We start from the raw sequence: 27325 nt of genomic DNA, 5'->3' as shown, positions 1-27325 counted from the left end.
TCTATTACACCAGTACAGCACCAGAGTAATATCATAGTTTTCACTGGAGTTATGCTGGCATAAAATTGATGTCAGAGGCGGGTGAATCAAGCCCCAAGACAGCTGTGAATTATTTTCTTTCTATCTGACATTTTAATGTTCCAGTGAAAAAACATGGTGGAGTTGGGAATGAATCCCAAATGCAGTCAACCTGAAAGGCTTGATAGAGAAGGATGTGTTTTTAGTGCTGGTTTAATCATTCAAATACATAGAATATAAGTCTTCTTAACAGAAAACACCACCTACACAACCTGGCTGCCACAGTTCTTAATAGATTAGCAACCTGCTTTTATGCACTGACATTAGTAAAACTTTGTAGGGTATTACAGTGGACAAATCCAAATGTTTGGAAAAGATTTACTGATTATTATTCATTTTTCTGAACACAAAGCTGAAATATTTACCCTTTGCTATTAGGAATAATTTTATAAACTGTAATGTAAGCAAAGAACTCAGCGGTACTTTTTCTGTGTTATGTATCTACAAGAAAATACATAATTGCATTAAATTGAAGAATGCTATGCTAATTAAAAACAACAAGAAAGAATAGACTTTACAGTGCAATAAGATTTTAACTTAAAAGTGAGCCAGTTCAGTTTTGCACCAGTTGAAAAATCCAAGTATTGTAATGTTTACTAAATATTTGCAAAATTACATGAAATTGCTTAAAAATGGAAATCTGCTAAATAAGCAGAAAGAAAGCATCTGTAAGTAATATAACGTCTGAACATAAAAATATTAACCAGGAGACAAATGTTGCCAAACATATACATAATAATTGTACTTCAATAGCCCCAGGTCTGATGAATTTAAGTTAAACTTGCAAATACATTTGAGATTCAATCTACTCTCACACCACTTTCATATCAAGGGAGTCCTATTAACTGGATGTCAGTGGTGACCTTCTGTTGGTGTATGAGAAAGGGGAAATCAGGCACTTGGCTTATAGTTTGCCAGGAGAGACATAACCAGTTATTATTTCAGTGTCTTAAGTAGAATGAATACAAAAACCCCAAAGTGCAACTTTTACCGCCAGGAATTGTACAACTCAGGCATGCAAAATGAAGCAATATGGTATTTTAGTGCCAAAGTAAGTTCACTTAAAATTTCTGAAAAACTACAGTTTGCCAACTCAATGTCTGCTGCATACAACCAGGCAGTAATGAGGGATAAACATGGGAAGGTAAATGGCCAGCTTCCTGTACAAATAATTGACTTCATCTTAAATATTCAGCCGAAATCCCCTTACAGCCTTAATTCAAAACTGAATCTATTGCTTTTTTGCCCCATACTTCCATGGGGCTTTATCATTTGTGCAACAGTTGGCATCACAGGAGTCAAAGTCAGAACTGATCCTCAGTGAGCATCAGCATGTCCTAGGGAAGTCCAACATGGTAGGACTTCCGTGACTTTTCTGCTCCATATCACTGTCTGAACAGCTCGAGCTCTTCTACTTAATTCAAGTTTGGGTACTTATTTAGAACCACATTCATCTGCCAGTGTACACTTTACAAGGGATTTTTCCTAGAGTAGTCCAAAAGCCACCTGAGGTCCCGAACGCCTTCTATGTGACGCAGAGAGGAAGTTCTGTTCCATATTACATTTACTGAACCATATAGAGAAGTGCATCACTGACCGATTTTGATGCTTTGTCCCCAGCTCAAAGTCTCACACATTAAGTAGCTCTCTGGGAAGAAAACTTGGGATTACCTGCCAATCACTTAGTTTTGGCCCGTGCTGTTCATGTATTTCACGTGTCACTTAATAATTCCTCTAAGCTGCAGGTCTTCCACTAAATTACCATTGTACATACATCAGTAAGAAGAGAGTCTAGCCAAGCAGGATTAAAAAGACAAGCTCAGACCTCAGCCTTTTTAATCCAAATATTTCTATGGCACTCTTTCCCTCAGCCTCTTGTTCTTTGCCTCTGCTGCCTCCCATCCCACCACAAATACCAGCCATGGAGAAACTGGTTCCTAGTCCAGAGCAGACCTCCAAAGGTCAGGAGAGACTGGTTCACCTCAGGAAGAAAAATAAATCCACTCGCTTTGTATCTATGCGGCATACTTCCAAGAAGAAATTCATGCTCACATAACTGACCACCTCACAGGCACACAATGCTCAGCAGTTTTCAAGATGTCGCTGCCAGGGGATTCAGTCAGATGATTATCTATTGCTGCTACCAGTGCTGGGGAAAAAAGCAAACAACTAAAAAGCCCCCATGAAACATCCAGCTAGAAAAGCCACGTGCAGAAAAAACCAGCAGGCACTTACTAATACTTAATTAGACAGAATAATGGAAATTGTATAGCACTGGTTGTGTGTAGTCGACTCTGGAAATAGGAGAAAAAATACTCTACCTTAAAAATATCACATGAATCACAAAAACAAGATTTGAGGAAATTTCCTGCAGCAATTTTGGCAGCATATCACTAAGAGAAAATGTGCTTCCTTCTCTTTACAATAATCTTGCTGAGTGAGACCTAGAAGCAAGAATTTACAGGCAGAAAAAACAAATCAAGGGCAAGACTAAGCTGCAATCTTTTCAAAATTCTAAGGGAGTAATTACTTAAAGACAAAGCAGAAAGGTCCAAGCATCAAGGTCGCTTTATATATACATTTCCTAACCTCTCTTTGGAGGTAAGGAACAAAATTCCTTGAAGAAATGAAGCATTGCAGGGTAAGAAATTGCAGGAACAGAATTATGCTTCCACTGAGCAGATCGTGCACTAGTACATGTCTCTGAGAATTTTTTCTATTGATGTTTTTATGTACAAGATACAGTCCAAAATAATTGTGGAGGGCAGCATTTAAAAGAGAGAGAAAGGAAGAGGGGAAGAATAAAAATTCTACATTACCTAATAATGACAATAAACAATTGATTCATGTTGAAAATTATTCGGCAACATTACAGCTATGTAGAAAGAAGACTATCATATCAACAGAAGAGATGTTAAAATTTTTTATCAACTGTTTCAGAAATCACTATGGCTGCCTTCTTACAATGGATATTTAGATTGACAATCAGACCTCTGCAGTTCTTTATTAAAAAAAGTCTTGCTCGATTAAGATCTTTTTACTAATTAAAAAAAATCATAATAAACTGTAAATTGTTTTATCTTATTTTCATCAGCATAGACTAAGAATGAATATTTCATTCTCTGATGAGCAATGTTTACAATCAGCTGTACCATTTTCCTGACCACAGTTCTAGTCTCTTGTAGAAAAAGGTTTTTACTGCAAGTCTCAGTGCCACAGGAAGTGATGTCTCATTCTTAATCTAGTTGTCACTGAGCGCATCCCTTTCAAAATGTCCATGTTCACTTCCTTGATTTAGTCATTTAGCCCACTGGTTAAATTCATCACTTCTCCAGTTACACAACTTGGGTGCGTAACTGTAAAGAAAGAAAGTTATACTTGACTTTTTTTTAGAACATCCTTTGCGTCCTTTGTTCAGATGACATTTTCAAAGAAAGCAGGGGATCAAAGATAGTTGAACTTTCTTTTCCTTAAGCACCCGCCAATTTCTACAGCTTTCACTTCTGTTCTCCATGCTTTCTTCAAAAACAATACGGTGAACCAACATGTCATGTCTCTGTAGACACCTGACCTGTATAGACAGAATGATGCTACCAAGTTTTCCTATACCCAATTCACCATCACTATTAGTTGAACAGAGAAAGCTGTTGGCTGGTGAAAGGAAACCAGCCTTTGCCTGCTTTCTGTGCTTTAGTGTCCAAAAAGGAAAGAAATGTTGCTTTTACAGCCTTATGAGCCACTAAACACATAAGCCTTGATTAATGTATATACACTCAGTGGTTCATGTTTTTGGAATGGATTGAGAAGGCCAACTAAACCTGTCAAGCCAGATACCGAATTTGGAAACAAAAATCTCTTTTAACAATTTCAATCCACAAGTCTTTCATTACAAAAAGATTTTTCAGTTTGTCCAGAAACCTCATGTTCAGTCCTCTGGAAACCATTTCCCATGCTTCAGAATTGTTTACAGTAAATAAATCATGTGCTGGATTAACAGAAAGTTTTAGCTTGAGTCTTTAAGCTTGAGAGTTTACAAAGAGATTCAGCTAACTTTTTTTTCTTTTTCTTCATTGCTACCCAAGACCAATTGAGAGAAATCAAGTCTCCAGCAAAGACATGAGGGGTAATTTCATTTTGTCACATGAGGAATCCTCCCCAAAAGACTCTATTTGAGAATTAGCAGATGACTTACTTAATCAATTACACAGGAGACACAAGACCTCTGGGTTTTTTGACTTCAGCTCTAATTCAGCAAGGGATGTTTCTCATCCTCTTAATTTCAAGTATCCTTGCATATGATTTTCAGTACTATTAATAGTATTGCTTCAGTAATATATTGACAGAGTCTTTTCTCACAGCACCATATGATACACACATATGATGCTGAATGAAACATTTTTCTCAGTATCAACAACCCTTCCTCCCCAAGAGCTTTTATACCTTGACCAATAACATGAAGACCTCTCATGAAGAATACTTTGATGAGTCCCCTGTGTCTAGAGTTTATTGAGCATAGTTTAGCCGACTTGGCAGTAAGCATTCATGAAAACAATATCCTTACAGCATGTGTAATTCTGATAAAAATTACCCCCCATTACCAATTTCTTCCAATTTAGTAGGATCAGTTGCTTTTGGAATCTGGCAGCTCCTCATATTGCTGAGTTTTTCAGCTATTGAAGTTGCACAAGTTTGCCATAGATTCATCACCAGGTCAATGAGAAAATACACTGGAGATGATAGTATAAAACATGTGCTGACTCAAAAAAAAAAAAAAAGAAAAGAAAAGAAAAATTCTAACTGTGTACTAAGTTTACCTGGGTCTATTTTGACTTTCAATATTCAGCCATTTTTTAAATTTCAAATGTTAAGTTATTGAAATTGTCAACATTAGCCAGACTACTAAGTTAAATGTCCATTCCACACAATAAAATTGAAGTGCAATTTTTGGAATTCCAAAATAAAGTCTAATATACATTATCAAAAGCTAATAAGTAGTAAAGGTGATTTTCTTTCCATCATTGTAAACCTAGATTGAAATTAAATACAGTCTGTATTTTTTTCTTTATTTAATATTATTTTGCATCTATATAAATTCAGGTTTTTCTTTTTTTTGCTGCTACTATGTTATCACTAATGTAATATAAAGTTAGTAGCTGCCCTACAAAAGGTAAATGTAATTTTGTTTGACATAGAATCCACAACCTGTTGTTTATTTAAAGGCTTTTTCAGTATTGAGGGCTTATTTGTCTCAGATATTACCTTGCTTCTTGGATTCTTTGAGTCTTAAGTGTGACAAGAAACATCACCAAATACAGTTAAATATTTCTCAAATTTTCCATGAGGCATAGGTAGGTCTCTAACCTACTACATCAAACTCTTCTCCAAGGAATTTCTTGGATAGTTTTCCTCCTCTTGCTCTTCTTTTTTTTTTTTAATTGTCTCTTTAAAATCTTGGGGAAACAGCAGCATGCACTTACAAAGAACTCATACACTGTACATTTGAAGCATATTTATTATCTCTAAATTTTTATTCTATGAAAAAGCCAACTAATCATTGCAACATGGTTTGGGGCTTTAGCAATCTCCTAAAGACAAATCTGAGTAAAGACAGAAATGACTTAATGAAGGAGGGTGCATATACTTCATTCAGAAAGGCTTTGAGTGTAATTTTTTGCAACGTGAGCCATGTGACACTTGTGCAGTCTTCACATAGTCTCAATCCCTTGTCGTGCCCTTGTGTCTGCTCCTCCACCGTGTGTATTGAGTGGCCCCATGTCTCAGTAAATGGCAAGAGTGTTTTTTAACCCTAAGTACAAGTCTGGTTTAGGAGGCTGGAAGCCAGAAAGAATATGCCCATTAATCACTTGGGAGCAGGAGGAAATGAGACACACTCGGCTGCTACATAGAGCATTGTATTTTAATGATCTGCAGCTATTTGGTTTAAGACATCATAATCACTAGCTAATGGCATATAAACAGTATTGAATAAAAAAAACCCAAACCAACCAAACATAGGCATTAGGTTTGGGCTAAACCCATCTATCAGGGAAGGGATGCAACTTTCTCTAACTTGCACATCCAAGCAATAAACTGGCATTTTCAGCTTTGTACATCCAGCACAAACAGGTTTATGTATCAATCTCTGACAGGCTCTCAACTCTTTCTTTACATTCACCTGATCAAGATCATCTGCCAGAGAAAGGAGAGAATGATACTGAGGTGATTTTTGTAGTACATTGTCATAAGATGATAATTTAAGACAGCCTGATTCTTTTTCCTGAAATAATTTTACTTTTCTTTTTTTTCTCTCTCTTTTTTTTTTTTTTTTTTTTAATTAGACAAACAGCAAGACACATTCATCCAGGTGAGGCTACTGGACTACAATTCCCTAGCAAAAATAAGCGCTTTCCCGCAGTGCAATGTGCACACAGCAGAAAGCTTGAAGAAAGACGATGCTCTCCTACCATCTTCTTTGTGTTCCCAAGAGTCACAACAGGTAATCTGTCACCCAGGATGCTGGCTCACCCAGGGTCTCACTCTTGAGCGCATAACTAACTTTTTGTTAATCATGCCTGAAAGCTACAGTGCTTGACGCAGAGTTGCCATTTTCAGGAGAGAGAAGAGTACCTAAAATTTTAGCACTGTGGTACTCATCATTCTGATGGCCAAACCCCTGAATTTAGAATCCCTGACTTGCTTGTGTCCAAACCAGTAAACAGATGAGAAAATCTAAGATGTAGCCTGACTTTACTAATTAGGGCACAATAACAGCAAGTTATGGTACATGTTTTCTTTTTCCCCACTGTAGGAACTCTAATCTTGCCCTGACATCCAGAGCAATGCCAAAGAGGTCAGCATAAACCTTTGCCACTTCTGAGCTGTTGGTTGTATCTCTGCTTGTGTCTGGGCATCCGTATAACTCACTTCCCTGTATTTTGTGCACATTTAGAAGGGAGAGTATGCAACTTTGAGCAGGAATTAGATATTCATTGCAGTAGAGGGCAGTAGTATTCATTCACAAGCCAGACAGAGCTGTGTACGGTACAGATGAACACCAGTGCAGTTGTCAGACAAGTTAGGAAAACGGAGTGATGTGAAGGAAAAATAGTTCTTCCTTGGAAATGAATTGTATTTTTATTTCCTTGATCAGAGTGCATAACGAACTCACATCACACTCTTTACAGATAGAGATAGGTAATCACATTGTGTAATCCCAATATTAAAATCATGCTACATGTGTTAAAATTAGTAACCTCTTAGGAAATCAGTCCAAATTTATGAGCGAACAGAGACTGCAGCCACTTGTGTTTCATGCAACAATATGTGTAATTTAAAAATCTGCAGTACTGAACGTGGGGCCATCCCTACCCCATTAAAAATAAAAGTCTCCTCCAAGCCAGTGGAAACTGGCAATCTTCGCCGAGTAGCAACAGCTTACAGAAATATATCTCCATTTGTAATCATTTCAGTGTATGGATGATGACATTTGGAAACATCTGGATCTGATGATGTCCACAGGAGATTCCAAAATGGTAGTGTCTAAATGTGATGATACAATAAATACAAGATGTTTTATTTTAGATTGAAATAGCAGAATAAAGACAAGGGCAGATTTAGATAAAGCATTCAAGCATGGGACTTCAGGTGGCAGCGTGCACGCCTCTTAACTCTTGAAAACACCTCCAGCAACAGCCACCTTCTGTGATCTCAGAGCAGCCCCGCAGCTGCTCTCCAGCCGAAATTCTTAACAGGCTTGTGCTCACCAAACTATGTGGCCGTAATTCAAACCATTCACTGCTCAACATAATTAAGAACCAATCTCTGAGTCGAGAACAATAGTCTGCTCAAGCACTAGCACATGGGAGCAAAATGAGACTTTACGTCTTGGCTCATGTTTGCTTTCATCATTTTTTATTTTTTTTTCTCTTCCAAACAAAACCTTAGCTTCCCCTCTCCTCCCTGCAGCACATCCGCGGGCAGTTTTCAGGTTACCATAGACTCCTTCAGACTTTCTTCACCACAGAAATGGAGCCACAAAATTACCCCAAATGCCTTGTCGCACACGAGCGCTAAAGCAATAAATTTAGAATCTCTGACTTAGAAATTGCTCGCTTGGAGATCTAACGGCAAGACACTGAAAACCAACGGGGCACTGTTATTTCTGGTGCACTCCAGCTACTTTTGGTGTGGAACAAGAGGGGAAATGGCGGGCTTTACACAAACTTTGCTCTCGCTTAAACCCCTGATGACTCAAGAACTACTTTATGCCTCAGCCTGACCAAGGGCAGCCTCAGGGACATCTCTGACAGCCAAGAACAGCTCGTATGGAGCAGCCCTAGGCGATTTCTGGTTTCCCACTACATTCCCTGCTCCACCACGCAAAGGCTGAGACGGCCGAGAGAAATAAAACCAGTTTTATGACACAGTTTTCCTCTTTCAGGCAAATTTCCTGCTAGACTGGGCGGGTGCTGCTCGGCTCGGCAGCCGGGAGGTTTCCAGCCGCCAGAGGAAGGCTGGCTCTCCATCGGGAGCGGGTCTTCCTCATTCCTGAGGCGTGTGACACCGCTAACCACGTCTGCACCGAGTCTTCTGTCATGGGTTATGGACAGCCACTGCTAACGAGTCACACCTTCAACGTAGGTCCAAGGTTTAAACGAAGAAAAACAGCGATGCGGGAAACAATTAACACAGACAAAAGTGTAAGACGTTCTGGGCCACAGGCAGAAAGAAGAGCCACCCTGTAGTGGAAAACAAGCAGAAACGAGCTCCTCTTCCTACAAGCGCTGGGCTTTTTAAAAACGACTTTCCCCAGTTCAAGCTACTGACAAAGATATAAACCCAGGAAATATTTTCTGTTTTGCAAAACAAAGTCCTGCAAAGGAGGCCAGGGAAGGAACATAAAATATATTTTGAAGATCTGAAATCAAAACCATGTGGAGAGTCGTGGAAAAATACAGCAGAGAGGGGTTAACGAAGAGGAAATCTCAGGTTCATGTCATACTTTTTCGCTATTTATTCTTTACAAATGAAACGGTGTCCTTCCCCGTGGAAAGGCCACCGCCAGTCTCCATAGGTCTGGAATTTGCACAAATTAGAAGGATCAGCTGAAAATCTCAACAGCCAGTGAGGGGGCCCTCACTGCTAAGGATGGCTTCAGTTTCTCAAGAAATGTAAGCCGTAGGCAGCTCAGGTGGAGTCCCAAGGGACTTACTTTCTCCTTAAAGGTGACTACCCAGCTTAGTGATGGCTGAAATGCCAGAGGCTTTGGGGGTGGGAGGGGAAAGGGGGGAATTTTGCTTCCCTCTGGCTGCCCTGGTCTCTGGTGTACTTCTCCTTGAAGGACTGTGGGACCATAAAACTTCTCCAAACTCGGTGAAAGAAGGATATTGTTGCCAGCTTAACCTGGTGCATTTTGTGAGTGAGAAGGGAAGAACCACCAGAAGAGTTCCTCAGCATGCTCCAGCTGGGCATGCTATGGGGACCACAATTTGGAGGAGCCAAAAAAATTGTTCTTGCAGTTCAAAACCCTTTACCCTCACCACGGGGCACTGCTCATATTAGCTTTCATTAAATTAAATTAGCATTATTGAAACATAATAGGTAGATTAAGTTTCAGCAGGGCCTTTCTATCCCCCTATTAACCCTTCCTATCATTAAATTAGAAGCTTCTGAGATTGTCCTTGTAAGACAAACCCACTGAAGTTAAGCAGTACCTATGCCTGATCACTTAGCTATTCAAAAACAAGATACGTGCACAGTTTATGTCACCTTTCCATGGATGGCTCAGAAGGAATTAGAGCCATCCACTTACCAGTCTGTGGCTCATTTCTACTTGGGAAGCAGGGATTTGCTGCCAGGAGTGTTTTTTGGCGCTTAGACACTATTGTCATTTCATTAAAATTGTTCCTAGACTTCCCAGCTGCTCTGTGGTGTATAATGGGATGTGTGTGCTGCTCACTACTGCACATGGCCTGACGCTTCTGCATATGGCTCGGCATGCGAAAGGAAGGAGAAAGTCACTACTGTTAATGGTAGTCTCATTTTGCTGTTGATGCCAGAATTACTTCTCCTTAAAGCTAACATTTTTTTTTTGCTGAGGGTATCCATACTGCTTGTGTGCCACAGTAAAGAACAGCATTTCAAAGTCCAGAGCCATCAGTCCAGCTTTTTCTTTGTTTCAGACCTGAAATCAGTGGGTGATAATTGCCTAATGCTTCTGTGCATTTGAGCCAGAGGAACTACATCCAAATACTTCTTAGGTCTTAGAGCACAGAGCTCTTTGCTCACAGGTCCCCTTTTGCCTTCAGAATACGTGCCTTACAGAAATCTATCATTCTCTCCCTTCTTTCCTTCAGAATCTTAATCTTAAACATCATGTGTTTGCCCCAAATTCCACATTATTATATACGGTTTTGCACAGATGGTCTGAGTGACAAAGCTAGCGCATGACATCAGAGTTTATCCTACAACAATTCGTCTTTCTGCATTAACCGTGTGATAAACTATGGAAGAAAGAGGGGCCTCCTTTCCAGTTCTCTTATCTATGGGCTGTCATAAATATTATCAGGAAACTGGTGACCCACTTCCTTCAGTTTCCCATGATAGCTTTATTGGATTTGTTTAAACAAACTTGTGTCCCAGTCCTCCGATACACTAACGTATTTGTTGTAGAATCACTGCAGCTGTTGGTAAATCATGTATTTTTACAAGAAGACCTCTATCAAATATTTAAGGTCAGATTTGGCTCTGTCTCCCTGTCAGACTGAGCAATGCTCATGAATAAGGGCAAAATTTGGGGTAGGAAACGAAGGTCTTATGTGTGGATTTGCAACAGGAGGGAAAAGAAAGAGAGAAATGACAACATGAGTTTCATTAAAACACGCCTAGGTTTGGCCAGACTGGGGTTATACTGGTGCTTTTAACAACATACAAAGAAGCGGTCTCTTTTCTGTTGTCGTAACTCATATACACACAGCCACACTTCTTTTATTTGAGGTAGGTTGCTTTATGCTCCTGCATTTTGATCATAATCAAGCTGTTTAAATTAGTATACATAATACTGCTAAAGTGCTTCAGGTGAACACACTGGCTTAAATATATTTCATATATATATATTTTCAATATATATTTCAGTTGTTTTCACTGTAGATCTCAAAACTAAAGAGTTGTGAATCGCAATGGTATGTGTCATGCAATTTAGCAAACAAGTCCCCTACTGCATTAAGTACTTTCCACATTTGATAACCCTCTTCGCTCCAAACCTGCAATCTGGCCCACCCCAAATGCTCCCGGCTCTTTGCTGAAAGAGGAATGATTAACACTGTAGACTGTGGAAGTGCATACTGCCTTCCTCAGGCTGCTAGCACTTTTTTTTTTTTTTTTTTTTGGGGGGGGGGGGGGCACAACACACCCAATACCAGCCAGAAGCTCTGACAAAATTATCGGTTTCAGGCTTTGAAACCATGCTTTTATTCCTCAGTCATCTAAAACCAGGAGGAATATGCTGTGAGGGGTATGGAAAAACCTGTTGAACATCCTCACCGAAAGAAAAAGGCTGGTCTCGCAGTGCCCTGGCTGACAGTATCCATAGACATCGTCTCGGGAATCCCAGGTCAGGCGAGGATGCTGCTGCAGGGCTCTGGGAAGGACAGGCAGCAGCTTGATGTGCTGGGCACAGGGTGTACCAAAGGCCTCCATCCAGGATGGGGAGAGATCCCTCTCCCTACCAGGCATTGATGTGAATGGTTTTATTATGCAGGTGTCCCACCTGGGTCGCCAAAAAGGACTGTGGTGGGTTGACCCTGGTTGGATGCCAGGTGCCCACCAAAGCCGCTCTATCACTCCCCCTCCTCAGCTGGACGGGGGGAGAAAATATAACAAAGGGCTCGTGGGTCAGGATAAGGACAGTTTAATAAAGTGATAGCAAAGGTTGCGCGCGCGAAAGCAAAGAAAAAAAACAAATGCTGTTATTCTCTACTTCCCATCAGCAGGCGATGTCTAGCCACTTCTCGGGAAGCAGGGCTTCAGTACGCGTAGTGGTTGCTCCGGAAGACAAAATGCCCCCCCCCTTCCGTCTCCCTTTACTTAGCTTTTATATCTGAGCTGACGTCATATGGTATGGAATATCTGTTTGGTTGGTTTAGGTCAGCTGTCCTGGTTATGTCCCCTCCCAAGATCTTGCCCTGCCCCAGCCTGCCATTGGGGGGGGGGGCAAAAATGTTGGAGAGACAGCCTTGATGCTGTGCCAGCATTGCTCAGCTGTAGCCAAAACACTGGTGTGCTATCAACACCTTTCTAGCTACTGATGCAGAGCACAGTGCTATGAGGGCTGCCATGGGGAGTATTAACTCCATCTCAGCCAGACCCAATACAGGACCCCACTGATAAGCCTAGGAGAAGGGATTTCTGCTTTTCTCTTTTCCCAGTCCAATGCAATCTCAACATGCTGTTTTCTGAAGGTGAAAGTCACCAATCCTGCCCCTCCTTTCCCTTTTCCTCCCCAGACTACGGAGGCTGTTTTTCCCTTGCTGCTCTTATCAGTTCCCAGGCTCCACCCTGCTGAGATGGAGGGACACTTTTCCTAGAGAACCATTTCAATAGGAAAATTCCCTTGCAGGTCCCCATGACTCACAGCTTGTGCCTCTTTGGTGCTGAGGCCTGGGGTCTCCAGTGAGGGGAGATGGAAATATGCTTTTCCAGAATGCAGCTCCTTTTACAGCCCATGCTTTCCCTTTTCAGATACTGATCGGTCCCATTTAAGTTACTTGTGTGACATGCTTCTATCTATCTCATGTGATTCGTTAAAAAATATGAAATATGTTAAAAAAGAAACCCCTGCAAATACCTGAAAAGCCTTTGCTGGGGCATTCTTGACTTAAATTATTTCATTGGAAGTGGCTCATGTTAATGAAGGAATAAATGGAAATGTAAAGAAAACAAGAAATTTGGAAAAAGCAAACGCTGAATGTGAATTAGCTGGCAGTCAAGTAAATGTTATGTTTCTTATACCTGCAGGCAATTTTAATTCCAATTTTGTGCACTTAGTCAAATACTAAATCTAGGTACCCTGCCAATCTTTTTTTTAAAATTCTGGCTAATTTACAGTTTCTGACTGAACATTTTGTAAATAATATATGCTGATTTATTTTTATAAAGTTGTCAAAAGCAAATGCCTGCATCTTTTTTGGTATTCGGTGCAGAAACGGAGAAGACGGAGGAGCGGTGAAATGAGTACAGAAAATAAAAATTCACAAACGCAACGCCCTTCCTCTCAAGACAACAAACTGAAAGCGGAGAGCCCTTTTTCACTATCTTAACTCAGGAGCTAGGAAGTATTCAGAGAGCTGTAATTTTCCACAGAAATTGAGCTCAGACCTTTCCCAGGGTGAGGTGAGCTGCAATCACAGCCTTGGCCTTTCAGGAAACTGCAGGGCTGATGGTCAGTAACTGCTTCTTGTGCAGAGATTTATTTCTCCGTGGGACTTGGCTGGATGGTGCTGGCGATGAAGCTGTTGGTTTGACTCCCACCGCCCTCCCAGGCGCGCAGCGATGCAGCAGCTCCGTCCTTGGGGCAGGAGGGAAAGGAGTGGGGAGACAGGCAGTGGGAGAAAGGATATTCTGCGCTCCTCAGCTAAAACTGGTCACTTCTTCCTAGGCAAGTGAACGGGATATCTTGCCCAATGCTGGTTTAGAACATACGATCCCCGCCAACACTGTAAGCTATGAAAAATGGACAATGGCTAAAACCTGTGAGGCTTTGATTTTTATTTTATTGGTTTTGTGTGCTGTACACCTGCGGCATAATATAACTTTTTACTGGAGATGGAATGCATCCATATGAATTCCCGCAAACAGAGTAGCATATAACAAAACTAAGACTCTCCTGGGCTTTTGCCAAAATAATTGGAAATCTCAATTTATAAGACTTTTAAAACCCAGTACCAGCTGGCAGCTACTGTTTGTAGGGGATACATTTTGGCTATGATAACAAATAATTACATTTCTTTTAAGGCAATAACAAACACTAGTTTCAAGCTGAAATCCAATAAGGTAAAACAACCTTCCACCAAAATACCTGTTACTACAGTATCTCGTGAAGAAGGCTAACTGCTCCTACGCAGTTGTTCCTAAGCAGACACCATGGAAGGGACTAACATGCCTGGAGTTTGCAACTTTGAAAGTTAAATGTCATTAAGAATAAGTACAACTATCTTATAAACACAGCAGAGTGTTATGTATGCTCTGTCAGAGCTTTCTATTTAAAATGAAACTTGAACTCTTGTCTGTCAATGCCAATGGCAGAGATTAATATTCTGTACAGAAGGAAATTTGCATAAAGAAAATATTGTCCCGAGATCACTGGATACTCCTCTCCAGCTCCAGAAATAAAAAAGTGCGAAAGCATGTGTCATGCCATACTAGCTACTAGGAAGAAAATTAACTCTATCCCAGCCAAAAACAGCGCAGCATGAAATTAAGAACTGAGAGTATGGGATGTAGCATAAAATGTCACATCAGCAATTCTCAGAGACAGCTCCTTACCCTTCGCCAGGTTGAACTCTCCTCTCTGCTGCATGACTCATTTGGTCCTGACCCCCCCAGTGCTGAGAATATATGTGAGGAACTGTGATATCAAGTGAAACCACTGTCTGGATGGTCAGCACAAAACCCTCAGCAGGGTTATGTCTGGTTCATCTTTCATCATTTTAGTCAGCACCTTTGGAAGCAGCAGTACAGCAAGAAAAAAGGCCTCTGAATCTACCCAGAAAGCTGTCCTTGAAGGGGTCCTCAAGAGAGACTACCAACAAAATAGGCCAGCTCTGAGATTCATTACGGGCAATACAGTAGGAGAAAATCATCGAGGTCTCATCAGATCACTGTCAAACCTTCTCAAGGCACTAAAAACTTTTTTCTTTGTGGCTCTGCATCAGCTGTATAGAATAACCTGGGAGATGTCTGAAAAAAATACCTAGTTTTCTCCAGCATCAGTGATTCTGAGATACCACGAGAACGAGCAAACTGTATGGAGTGCATTTCACTCCCCTCTGAACTGCTAGCCGACTGATGAGTCCGACTGATGAGCAAAACGAGAAGTATTTTGAAGTGAACTAGGAAGGCATATTCAACAGTCCCAGGAGACAAGCCGTTTTACCCAGATGGTGAACTAAGCATCCAGCTTTGAACATATTTACCAATTTCTTCTAGGCTTCCTTTTTCATATGTACATTTTTCATGTACAATCATTTGCTTACATGTATGCAGAAAACATGGAAGCGCTTAGAAATGAATGCAGTAAATGTAAAATCAACTTGGTGAAGGGGCTATGGAAAGGATGGGAAAAAGACTTTTGACACATTCAGGAAATACAGTGGGTGTAAATAGCAGGAGAATAGTAGGTTCAAGATAAAAAGATAACAATAGACAGCAAGGATTCATACACAATAAGTGATCATGTGGCTGTTCAGCTGTAGGCATTTCAGTCAAACTACTATTTTCTCAACAGAGTAATATTTCAAAATTTGCCAGCTAATTACAGTAACTACACTCTGCAAGAAAACCCAGTATAATCTATTATTTCAATGATTTTGATGTAAAAAAGATAACACCTTGTTCTTCAAAGAAGTTTTCAAATTCCTCTGACATACAAACCAACATAGGTTTATAGGCTCACGGGCAGAGCTGACAAATGATGGCTTGTACTCAGCTTCTTCTTATTCTTGAGAAGTTTGGAGTTAGAGGGAACTAGGGAGCCCGAATGAGGTAAAATACTGGCGTGCAGATCACCTGCCTTTCGTTATGAGGGCTGGACATGAGCCTGATGAGAAAACAAGGGGAACAGTTCCAACGTACTAAGTATGGATGGCTGCAAAAGATGTCAGTCCAAGAAACCGGAGGGGACTGAATACAAATGACATGAATTACGTCAGCTGAAAGCATGTGGAGGAATGGAAATAAAATACTGCAGCTGCCTGGACTTCCGATTTAGACTAAGACAAGGGAAGAGGAAGAGGAAAAGGACACAGAAGGTGCAGCTGTCCTAGTGGCAGCTACTAGGTCAGCAAAGTAGAGGGCCATGAAGCTCTTCGGTGAGGAGCAACAGTCCAGGAGCACAGGGACAAGCGCCAGCCTGGGAGCTCCTCGGGTGGAGGGCAGCCGTCCAACTCTGAACCACATTTCTGCCTCCTGGGTGAATGCACTAACCATTTGCTAGGTTATCCAGCACAGCGTCACTCAGTTCGAGTTCTTAAGAAGGAAGAGTGTATACGCTACAGAGGTTTTTTTAAAGGGGAGTTTAATATCAGAAAAGTGTTTCGGGATCCAGTACAGGGAACCTAAGTTCCAGAGAGGGATCATATTAGAAAAGTATCACCCTCATTGGCCTTTTATCCTATGCATCTGTAGGCAATCTCCTGCTGGCTGTGAAGGGGTTTTTGTGATCCCAGTTTAAATTATCTCCTATGGTGGATTTTATGCACTACTTTAGGGCCATAATTAATCACTTTCTTGGACCAAATTCTTGATGTTCCACTAAATCTATGCCCTGGAACTTGGAAACAATAGCACTAACAACTTTGGGCACTGAGATAAACATTTCATCAACTACATCAAAGATTAGAGACCTTTTCAGAGTATTTGCCTGGCTCGCTAACAAGTCAAAATGGACATATTGCCTAGGCATGTGTACCTCTGGATCAAAACTGAGTTTTAAAAGTTGTAAGCACATACTCCAACTGTTGAAACATCAAGGGACCTCACAGTCACCAAAGAAACTCTTTACTTCACCTCTTTTGTGATGGAGTAGTGTATTGGGTTTGCATGGCAAGGTTTTGGTACCAGGGGCCTACAGGAGTGGCTTCTGTGAGAAGCTGCTAGAAGCTTCCCCCATGTCCAATAGAGCCAATGCCAGCCAGCTCCAAGACGGACCCACAGCTGGCCAAGACCAAGCCAATCAGTGATGGTGGTAGTGCCTCTGTGAAAACAGATATAAGAAGGGGGGGGGGAACCTGCATAACTGCAGCTGAAAAGAGAAGTGAGAACATGTGAGAGAAACCCCTATGCAGACCCCCAGGTCAGTGCAGAAGGAGGGGAGAGGAGACGCTCCGGGTGCCGGAGCAGAGATTCCCCTGCAGCCCGTGGGGACGACCATGGTGAGGCAGGCTGTCCCCCTGCAGCCCAGGGAGGACCCCACGCCGGAGCAGGTGGGTGCCCGAAGGAGGCTGTGACCCCATGGGAAGCCCACGCTGAAGCAGGCTCCTGGCAAGACCTGCGTACCCGTGGAAAGAGGAGCCCACGCTGGAGCAGGTTTTCTGGCAGGACTTGTGACCCCGTGGGGGACCCACGCTGGAGCAGTCTGTGCCTGAAGGACTGCAGCCCGTGGAAGGGGCCCACGCTGGAGCAGTTCGTGAAGAACTGCAGCCCATGGGAAGGACTCACGTTGGAGAAGTTCGTGGAGGACTGTCTCCCGTGGGAGGGACCCCACACTGGAGCAGGGGAAGAGTGTGATGAGTCCTGCCCCTGAGGAGGAAGGAGCGGCAGAGACAACGTGTGATGAACTGACCATAAACCCCCACTCCCCATCCCCCTGTGCTGCTGGGGGTGAGGAGGTGGAGAAATCAGGAATTAAAGTTAAGCCCAGGAAGAAGGGCTAGGTGGGGGGGAGGTGTTTTAAGAATTGGATTTTATTTCTTATTATCCTACTGTGATTTGATTGGTAATACATTAAACCAATTAACCCAAGTTGAGTCTGTTTTATCCGTGACAGTAATTGGTGAGTGATCTCTCCTGTCCTTATCTCGACCCATGGGCCTTTTGTTATATTTTCTCTCCCCTGCCCAGCTGAGGAGGGGAGTGATAGAGCGGCTTTGGTGGGCACATGGCATCCAGCCAGGGTGAACCAACCACAAGTAGATATCTTCCACAAGAGAAAGGGTCATGAGCCACCATAATGCTAAATAGAGTTGCTGATGCAGTAGGAAATCTGGGAAAGTATTGGGAAAGAGATTGCAAGGAAAACTTACACAAATTTTCACAGAAGACGACTGAGTGCTGAGCTGATTGTTGTTCCCCTGAGATTCCACAATCACAACATCAAACCTTTCACCTTTTGTTGCAGTAAATGGGCTACACCTGCCAGGCAAAAGAAATTCTGATCAGGAGAAGAGATGATTTGGGGAAATGCATTTTTTGTTGTCATTGATGTTTTAATAAAACCAGTTTTGTCAGCTTTACAAAGACCATGTGTTGAAATACAGACAATACATCATGATAAGACCCTGAAAGCTATTGTTTATTATCTCTCCATACTAAAACAAAGTTTTCAATGCTCCTCAAGCTGTTTCTATCTTTTCCTTGTTTGGCTTTGTTTTTGAATGCCTTGTCTAAGACTTGCCTTTTCACTTTCCTCAGGGAAATAAATCTCGTAGAGTAAAGCTTTCACAAAACTCTTGCAAGCCGTGAACTTGAAATCTTTAACCAAGCACCTACTTGAAATTTTAAACTGAGAGCATGAAATGAAGCTAATATTCCTGTAACATTTTATGAACCATAAGAATCATAGAATCACTAAAAAAATGCCCAGCGTCACGGATATCAGCAAACCTGAAAGAATTAACAGGTCTCTGGTGGTGGGTTAACACTGGGCGGAGCTGTATGCCCAAGAAGAGACAAAGAAACAGAGCAATGGAACTGGAAGGAACTTCAGCTCCTTTTCCTTTTCTCTGTATTTGCATTTACCCCAAGCTAATGTTATCATGGACATATGATAATACGTTTTTAAAAGAAAGAGATTGACCTATGATGTCAGGTCTACTCCCCAACCTGGGGCTAAATGCTTTTGTACTTGATGATTCAGGGACTCTTCTCAAGAAGACGCAGCACACGCATCGGCATTGCTAGGATAACTTACTTGTGGGTAGCAGTCTGAGTCACATCGCACAAGGTCCTGAGCCTGTACTGGTAAACGTATGTGAGTGTGGCAGAAATTTCAGCTAGGTCTTTTGTCTCAGATTTGCAGGAAAGAAAAAAAGATTTTGTGGCATCCCAGGGATGCGACCAACAAAATGATTGTTCTTTTATTTCTGTGCTATTGTTTAATTAGGAAACCACAAAAGTTATTGTAATGAACTGAACATCTGAAAGAGAAAGGTAAAATTAAATCTGAATGTCCTTGATATGAGTGCTTTGATGTAAGGTTTAGTTCAGCTGAGAGACTTAAGTGTAGAAACGAGGGGTAGGATGGCTTATGTCTGTCAAGTCTGCTACCATAGCTGAAAAGAATGATCTGAACAGTCTGTTGTTAAAATGTCTGAGGCAGATGTTACTTTTACCACCACAGTCAAAGCAAGGGTCCTCAGTGTTTGACTTCTGAAATCCCCTCTAAGTTCCTTACAGAGATGTAAAATGGTTTGTTTATTAAATCTGTAATTTTACAAAACTTGTGAGGTCCAGAATGAAATGCCTGATTCTCTGCCATCTCCGGTGGGACATACATTTCCTTAATCTCTTTAAGAACATACCTCCTTCAGTCCAACACCAAGTGCTATATTTATAATCTGAGAAGACAGTAAAGATCCTTTTTCCTTTCATTATCATTTCTGCTATATTCATCTTAAATAGTTACCAATTTAGACATTTTATTCTTGCGAACACATGGAAGCAGTAGTGAAACTCTGCTGCATGTCACATTTCTTTTTGAATGCCTGAACATACTCATATGCACTTGCTGCTCTCTTTGTCTCAAAAGATTTCAAAGGTGTTTTCAAACCTCATATACAAAAACTCACTTTACCAGCCACAAAAGATTGATCATTGCTCAGTGGCAGAATGAAGTAAAATTAAACATTGTGGAACAGTTTATGTCAAGAAATACAAGTAGAGGGTTCCCTGAAATCCATGTTCAATTAATAGATTTTTGTTTCCTCAGCAGTCTGATGAGGCAGTCACATCTTCATGTACCAGAAGTCAAAAATGGAATAACAGCCCAGTTGCAACATCAGGAAACGATGCAGTTAAATGGATCTATTTTCTGTATATAAATTTCTCAATAGTGAGATAATAGTGATTAATTCACGTCAAAATCTGACAGAATACAGCTGGGCTTCAAGCAGGGGAAGGAGCTATGTCTCCAAAAGGGTATAGGACGAACCTCCTAATGTGAAGCAGCATTTAAAAGTCATGGAGGAGATTCTGAACCCACTGAAGCTGAATACAGCTTTAGCTCTGGAAGCTAATGGTAAAATTTCAGTGAAGCATAATTTAGTTCTAGGTATTTGAAATGGAAAAGGAAAGGAAAGAGGAGAGGAAAGAGGAGAGGAAAGAGGAGAGGAAAGAGGAGAGGAAAGAGGAGAGGAGAGAGGAGAGGAGAGGAGAGGAGAGGAGAGGAGAGGAGAGGAGAGGAGAGGAGAGGAGAGGAGAGGAGAGGAGAGGAGAGGAGAGGAGAGGAGAGGAGAGGAGAGGAGAGGAGAGGAGAGGAGAGGAGAGGAGAGGAGAGGAGGGGAGGAAAGGGAAGGGAAGGTTTTGTGACTCAACTCTTATAGCCTATATATACCTCTTCTAATGTTATCCCATGCTTCCTCTAGCTCCTCCTGTCTCTGTCTTCTGCTGGTCTCCCAGTGCTGCTGCTGGAGACCTTCTCCGGGAGGCTGAAGCCGTGGGCACAAGGGTGGCAGCACTGAGGTCCTCACTTTCCCTGTTGGTGGGAACCATCCCGAGGGCTCTGATGAGTGGTTAGCATTGAGTTGTTGTTCCCTGGCAAAACAAAAGTAGATTCCTGAAAAACTGTTCATAGGAGTTACTAGTACGTTACCTGTTTCTATCAGTATATCTGAAGAATGTTAGTACTTGAAAACACTTGCCAATGTGTTGTTCATCGCTCTCTCTGTACAATTCTTATTAACATCTGGTCACAAAATGTTGTGCTTCCACTAGTCAATATTACTTCACTCTTCATAAAATATATTTGTTTAGGGTTGTATGAAAAGTCCAACTAGCCCCTGATAGTCCCCAATACCAAATGCTTAAGAAAGAGTATCCAGACAAGTCAAGTGTGCAGTGACAGTTCCTCAGAAAGCCAGTTCCATTTTCTGTCCTCTAATTTTTGTATGATGTGCTGTATTGTGCAGAGAGCAATGTCGCTGCTGGAGACATAATTCATGATGGTGACCTCCAAATGTTCACAGAGACAGGGAGATAACACCAGTGAAAGCAATTCTTTGAAACACCGCCTTAGCGCTTAATGTTATGATGCTCTTAGACACATCGTAGTGTTTGTCCTCCCTAGCTGGCAGAATTTCAGCAGAAGCCTAATTTAGAATATCACATTAAGCAAGAGGAATCCCTGAAACTCTGTATTTCTGTGTACCTCTAACCAAAGCATTTGACACCTGAAAGGAGACCCGGGGTTTTGAAAAAGAACATCACTTTACAGTAATTGTGATCTCTTTTGGTAGACTATAAGCAAACCATATTTTAATAATCTTTACATTCAGGTCGACAATTTTTGGTCCCATTCCAAATACATTTAACTTTTCTAGATGTGAAAAACTTTATTTCTACTAGGTTCGGCGCACAGAGGAGTTCAGAAAACATCACAGAGGAACCTGCTGTTGACAGAATCACAGCAATTTTTATAGCTGAGCTTACATTTACAAGCAGGAGTATCACTGGGGTCACAGCCCTGCTTCATGTCATGTGGCAACTGAACAAAGTTGAACACACACAGTCAGACATTTAGGTGGCCAGCTGGCATGGGAGGTAAGCACTGCAATATCATTTTGCCCACCCACATAGACAGTGTTTTAAACTCCATAAACAGAAATACAACAGTAGTTTTATAGAAAGGCCAGACCATAAATAATTAATCCATTGGATAAATACGTTTACATCGGACAGAAAGGCAGAACTCACCAGCCAAACTTTACCTTGTATAAAATTTTCTGGAGCACGTGTCGTTGCCAAATGTCATTAATACAAAAAATTCAACTCTGAAATTATCCAACCTTTTTGTTGCTTCATGCAGCCAGCTACAGTAGTAGAAGCCTTTCTCAGGAGACATGCCGTATTTTAATAAACAACTATCTTTGCACCATGGAAACAACTATGATATCTGTCACAGACACTTTCCCTCAGGACTCATTCTGCAGTTTTCTCATTAATGTGATGATGACAACAATCGTATTAGCAAATATGAAAGCTGCCTGTGTTAGAAAGTTCACTTTGGGAACTGTATTTGAGCATTTAAGGGAATTTAGAGTACAATACAGGTAGATATTGGGAAACGTGCTCTTCTCTCTTATTCTTGAGAATTTATCTATGTAACTGTATCAGTTGGAGAAAGCCATATAATTCTTCATTATTAAATGAAAAATAATTTTAATTTTGCACTTTAAAAGTAATATACATTTATCATTTGCATTAACCTAACTGTGAGCTATGCAAGCACCCTTAGAAATATCAGAGCTCTAAGTTAAAAAGCAGTTAATAAAAAATATATTGAAAGTGGGTTTTGCCACTTAATTGTAAAAATAATGCTCCAGGTTAATGTTATCGAGGACAATTATGAGGTCTAATTCTTAAAAAGACAGGAAAACTATTCAATAATACATTCACTTTTTTGAAGGAGATAACATCATTTCAATAATTTGAACTTTATATTGCATACAAATGGCATGTCCCTTTCCTAAGTAACGGCTATGTTTCATTGCAGAGATAGGTACATTTCACTATGTTGACAGTAAAGGTAAGGAAAGGGCCAAGAAGAGCTGATCTTTCTCCTATACTGATCTGCTCTGAGATGAAATAGCAAAAAGTATAACTAAATCGTTCCCCATAAGCTGGAGGGAGGTAATCAAAGCTAATATACCATTGCTCTTCTAATCCCTGTCCGGGGAAGTTACATGGTCCACAAATCAAGTTACTGGGGCAGCATGGGCCCCAGGAGGAGACAGGCAAAGAAACAAACTGGAATTAGAGATTCAAATATCAACACTTCCTGATAAATCCATTTTTTTCTGTGCTTTGAGACTGATACATTAAAAATACGGTTCACAGTATAGAATTTCCTAAGCAATTCCCCTATGTCTTTCCATAACTTCTTTCTTAGCTATTTTCCTACAAGTCGTAAAAGAGCAAAACCAACCAAAAACCCAGTAACAACATTTGTTTTTTTAAAAAATCAAGCTATTTTGGAGAGAAAACTTTATTAGCCTGCCCTTATTATGTAGCTTTACAGACAAAAGTAAATACTTGTTAACGTAGTGCACAACTAGCCTTTCTTTGCAGCAAGATAGCATCAAAGCTAAGAATTTATTAGCATTCAAGAAAAAGCTGGACAGTTATAAGACAGCAAGAAGAGTCATCATTGTACTGAATGGGAAAAACATATTTTGCTAGAGCTATAAAAGAAAACTGTAAGTCTCAGAACATGATCTGACCAGGGAGTTAGGAAAATCTTAGTCTCACATGAGAGTTAATACTGAGTTTTACAGAATATTTTTTTGCCCGCTGATACAAGGCAACGGGCAATATTTGATGCCAGCCATATGGACACTCCAGGTACCGCACAGCTGATCCGAGTATAAAATGAGGTCTGCATTTTGTGTGTGCTGGCAAAGCCAGGCTCACTGAGCCTGCAGCGCGGTGTTTTCTGCAGCTGCTCGGTAAATCCTGCTCATCAGGTTTGCTGCATATTCCTTACCCAGAGCCTCCCGGGATTTTAAAATAACTCTGCAGCAAAAACTGAAGTTTGCCTCTCCCAGTTCCCAGGTTGTGTCAGGAAGTCTGCCAATTACTTGCCATTTTGATTAGAAAATAACAGAGCTAATAAGAGGGGAGCCACACAGGGTTCTTCGGCATACCTCTGTTTTTGAGAGAGAACAAATACATTTTCAGGTTCTGTTTGAGGTTTAGGCACGATCTCACATCAGTTCTTATTTCATCTTTGCTTAGTTTTCACCTGGTTTTACTAGAATTCCTAAAGTTTTACTTCATACGTTTGCTCACTTACACTTTATCTCATTCAGATCGCAGGTACGGTTTCATTCTTGGCACGCTACGCACAGCTACCGAAGCATGTTAGCAATTAGGGAAGTCCACGATTTGGCTGCAAGAAATAAGAGTTGCAGATCTTTGCGTTGGATGAAAACAGATCACTGTTGTAGCTGACACTTGGCTCTCCAGAAACATTTTCCCACTGGGTATTTTGTCATACTGCATTGCTAAGAAAGAAAATCCTTGACAGAAGCACGAGACTGTCATTGATGGCAGTCACCAGTCCTTCGTGAAAAATCACCGCTAACTTCAAAAAGGGCTTTGAAATAAAAGGACACATATACCAATAATAATCGGATAATAGCTTTCACTTTCCTTTCCTGAGCTCTTTCCTGGGACCCTTCCCTCATCTTTCTCTCTGTCTCTCACTCCATTCCTTACCGAAGCCTCAGATTTTGACCACTGCACCCCTCTCCTCTCTATTTTATGCCACTTGTGTAAAAAAACTCATGGGTCTACCTGCTTTACAGCCAGACTACGCGTTTCTTTCTCATTAGCACATATCAGATATAATTACAGTTTTCAACAGTATGGGAAAATAATGTGAATGGGATCCATATGTTCAAAATGAAGCTCAGTGTTTTGTTTACGTATTTCATGAATTAAGGCACTCTTTTTCCTTAGCTGCTGGTAGATTATCTTGATAATCATCATGCATGATAGCTACTATTTGTTGCTATATAAAATTAAATTATCACACGTGTAATCAAGTTGGAGATTTTTCTCTGCAATAGATACACATCACAGGAAAAGAATGCGTATTGAAAATCTCCTTGTTTTTTCATGGAGGAAATAAAAGTACCTGACTATAATTCTACCTGTATTACTAATGAATTCAGAATGAATAATGAAAAAAACTGAATCCTCTACCAGTGATATGATTTCCAAAACTAATCTCTTCAGAGAACGTAGTAGGTTGAGTAACATAAGACGACCATTAGGAATAGAAATCTTGAGAGAACTAATAAAGAGGGATGTTTACAATTTATATTTCAACATAAGTAGAAATTTCACCAAATAGCATTCATTACTGTAACAGGGTATCCAGTTTTCTTCTTCAAATTTACGTGGTTGGTGCTTAAAATACATAGCCATTCGTTACCTACTTAATCAAATATCTGAAGAGTCAAAAAGAACCATTAGATCATGCAGTTAAACTAGCAATGAAAATTGTCTTGCTCTACTTTTGCAGAATTCTTCATTATAATTAATTTTGCTGGGTTTTGTCCTGATAGTGAAGTGCATTTTGAATTAGGTATCTGATATCAAATAAAGGCTATTACAACACACGCAGCTGAAAAGACATATTTGGTGGTAACATGTTTTCTATTTTAGTAGTTACAATACACCTTTATATCTGGGTTGCCTTGTACTTTATGTCATACAAAATTATTTCAAGTTCAACACCTCCTTTGTTTGCAGTAATCCTTTTAATATTCAGCATGGAGAGAGCCAACAGGTCACAAAAGTGACTTTCCTTTGTACTGTGAAATTTCATTTGGATTTGAAAAAAGCTCTGAGCTCATGGGGCTGTGACCTCAGTCAGGAAGTCCGTAATTTCTAGTGTTCATCGGCAGGAGGGCGACGAGCTCCTCCATCTCACGACCAACCTCAGAAACAGCCACATCCCTTGAGACTGAGTTTTAGAGAGGGCAGCTCTGCAGCTCAGATGGTTAACATCTATGTAAAAACTCTTCATAGCCAAATCCCTAATGGTAATGCATAGTGAGATTGTTATATTTGCACACAATGGCATTTTGTTCACACAGAGTTGCTTTTTTCGATTAAAAAATGGGCGCCTCCAAATAGAAGTTGTTTCATCCCAGAGAATGAGGATCAGTCCTGAATTTAGGATACCCTGCCCTTTAAGCCTCATTTTTTTTAACCAGGTTAAATCTGCCTTGATATTATTTTAAACAGCTTTCTCCCTCTCTTAAAGTTCTCTTGCTGTAAGGTGGAAATAGTAGCCCTGTATGTCAAAAGGAGATAAACGCCTTAATATTCTCCAGGTACCTAGCTGGCACATTGATGAATGTCCTAAATAAGACCAAAAGCAAATGTATAATTCCACATTTAATTCAAGCCTTAAAGATGTGAAAGGGCTCTGAAGTGAATAATGAAAAGAAAGAAGAAATAGTAGGAAACTGCCCAGAGTATGTGTGAACATGTAATTAAACACTGTACCTTAATGCAAAACGCAGATGAATTGGAACTGCAAATCCACTTAATGTCCTTTTAATGTATTTTCAAGTAATGATGTACAAGCCTAAATATATATATTTAAGCATTGAATGAGTAATGGGTTAAGTCTTTGATTCAGGGCAGATTTACTGTATAACAACTACAGGAAATAAAATCTGGATAAGAAATGTCTTTTGTACTGAAAATTAATTTCAAAACAGTCATTAATTTATTCATGAAGCTCTAATAAAAAGGATAGATTTGGTTTTCCGAGTTAAAATTAAAACAGCCATTATAAAAAAACCCCAACACCATTACCTTAAACCCGTTTTAACCAACTCAGTCAAAACCTGCATTTATTACAAACTGCAACTTTGCGGCCATACTCCTATCTTTATTTCCCCACTATTGCGATGATTTACTCCCATGCCACCCCACGCCGTGCGTACACCTCCCCTGCCCTCTCAGTGACCTCCTGATGGCGTGGGTCGGATCTGGTCCACCCATCACCCACGCTGCAACACGGCGGCGCGCACCTGAGTCCTGCTCGCGGGCTTTCGGGCTCTCTGCAGACAGGCTTGAGGATAGGCTGGAAAACACACAGGGAAAGGAGGAACACTCAATTTCTGTGTCTTTATGAAGCGTGGGTATGACCCCACCATACCTGCTTCTACCTCATTTGATGGCTCACTTGCCTTCCTCAAAGGTCTGGTGCCCTTGTATCCATACCAACAGTGAGAATCCCCACTGGGATGACCTGCATTGGGGCGGAGGGAAAGGCAAAAAGGGAGGGGGGAAAAAAAAAGAGAGAGAGAGAGTATGGACTCGAGCACAACTGTGGTCTAGGTAGATAGTGACTCTTTTCCCTCAAAGGCCTCTTCAGAAGCTACCCACTCTGCCCCTTCCCTCTCCTTAGAGATAGCAGAGTTTGCTACATAACAGGATGCACATTAGGACTGCTCTTCAGCTGATGTTAATTCAGCTCAGCTAATTCAAAGCTCCAACGAAGGGAAGGAACAAA

The 27325-nt window shown here is 40.9% G+C and overlaps 1 long non-coding RNA gene across 3 annotated transcripts in view; it reads right to left on the bottom strand.

The window, feature by feature from the left end:
- The window catches only part of LOC138687500 (uncharacterized), a 78095-nt gene that overhangs the window by 6939 nt on the left and 43831 nt on the right, over positions 1-27325 (bottom strand). For 2 of the 3 annotated variants that reach the window (XR_011326708.1, XR_011326711.1), the window contains exon 6: positions 20624-20823. This is a non-coding gene — a long non-coding RNA (uncharacterized lncRNA). Of the gene's footprint in view, positions 1-20623; positions 20824-24079; positions 27062-27325 lie in introns of all 3 variants that reach the window. The other variant, XR_011326713.1, reaches the window with a different exon arrangement.

The sequence above is a fragment of the Haliaeetus albicilla genome, chromosome 1 (genome assembly GCF_947461875.1).
Source record: "Haliaeetus albicilla chromosome 1, bHalAlb1.1, whole genome shotgun sequence".
Classification (NCBI taxonomy): domain Eukaryota; kingdom Metazoa; phylum Chordata; class Aves; order Accipitriformes; family Accipitridae; genus Haliaeetus; species Haliaeetus albicilla.
Note: the sequence above shows the minus strand (reverse complement) of the source record. Positions and strands in the feature narration are given on the sequence as shown.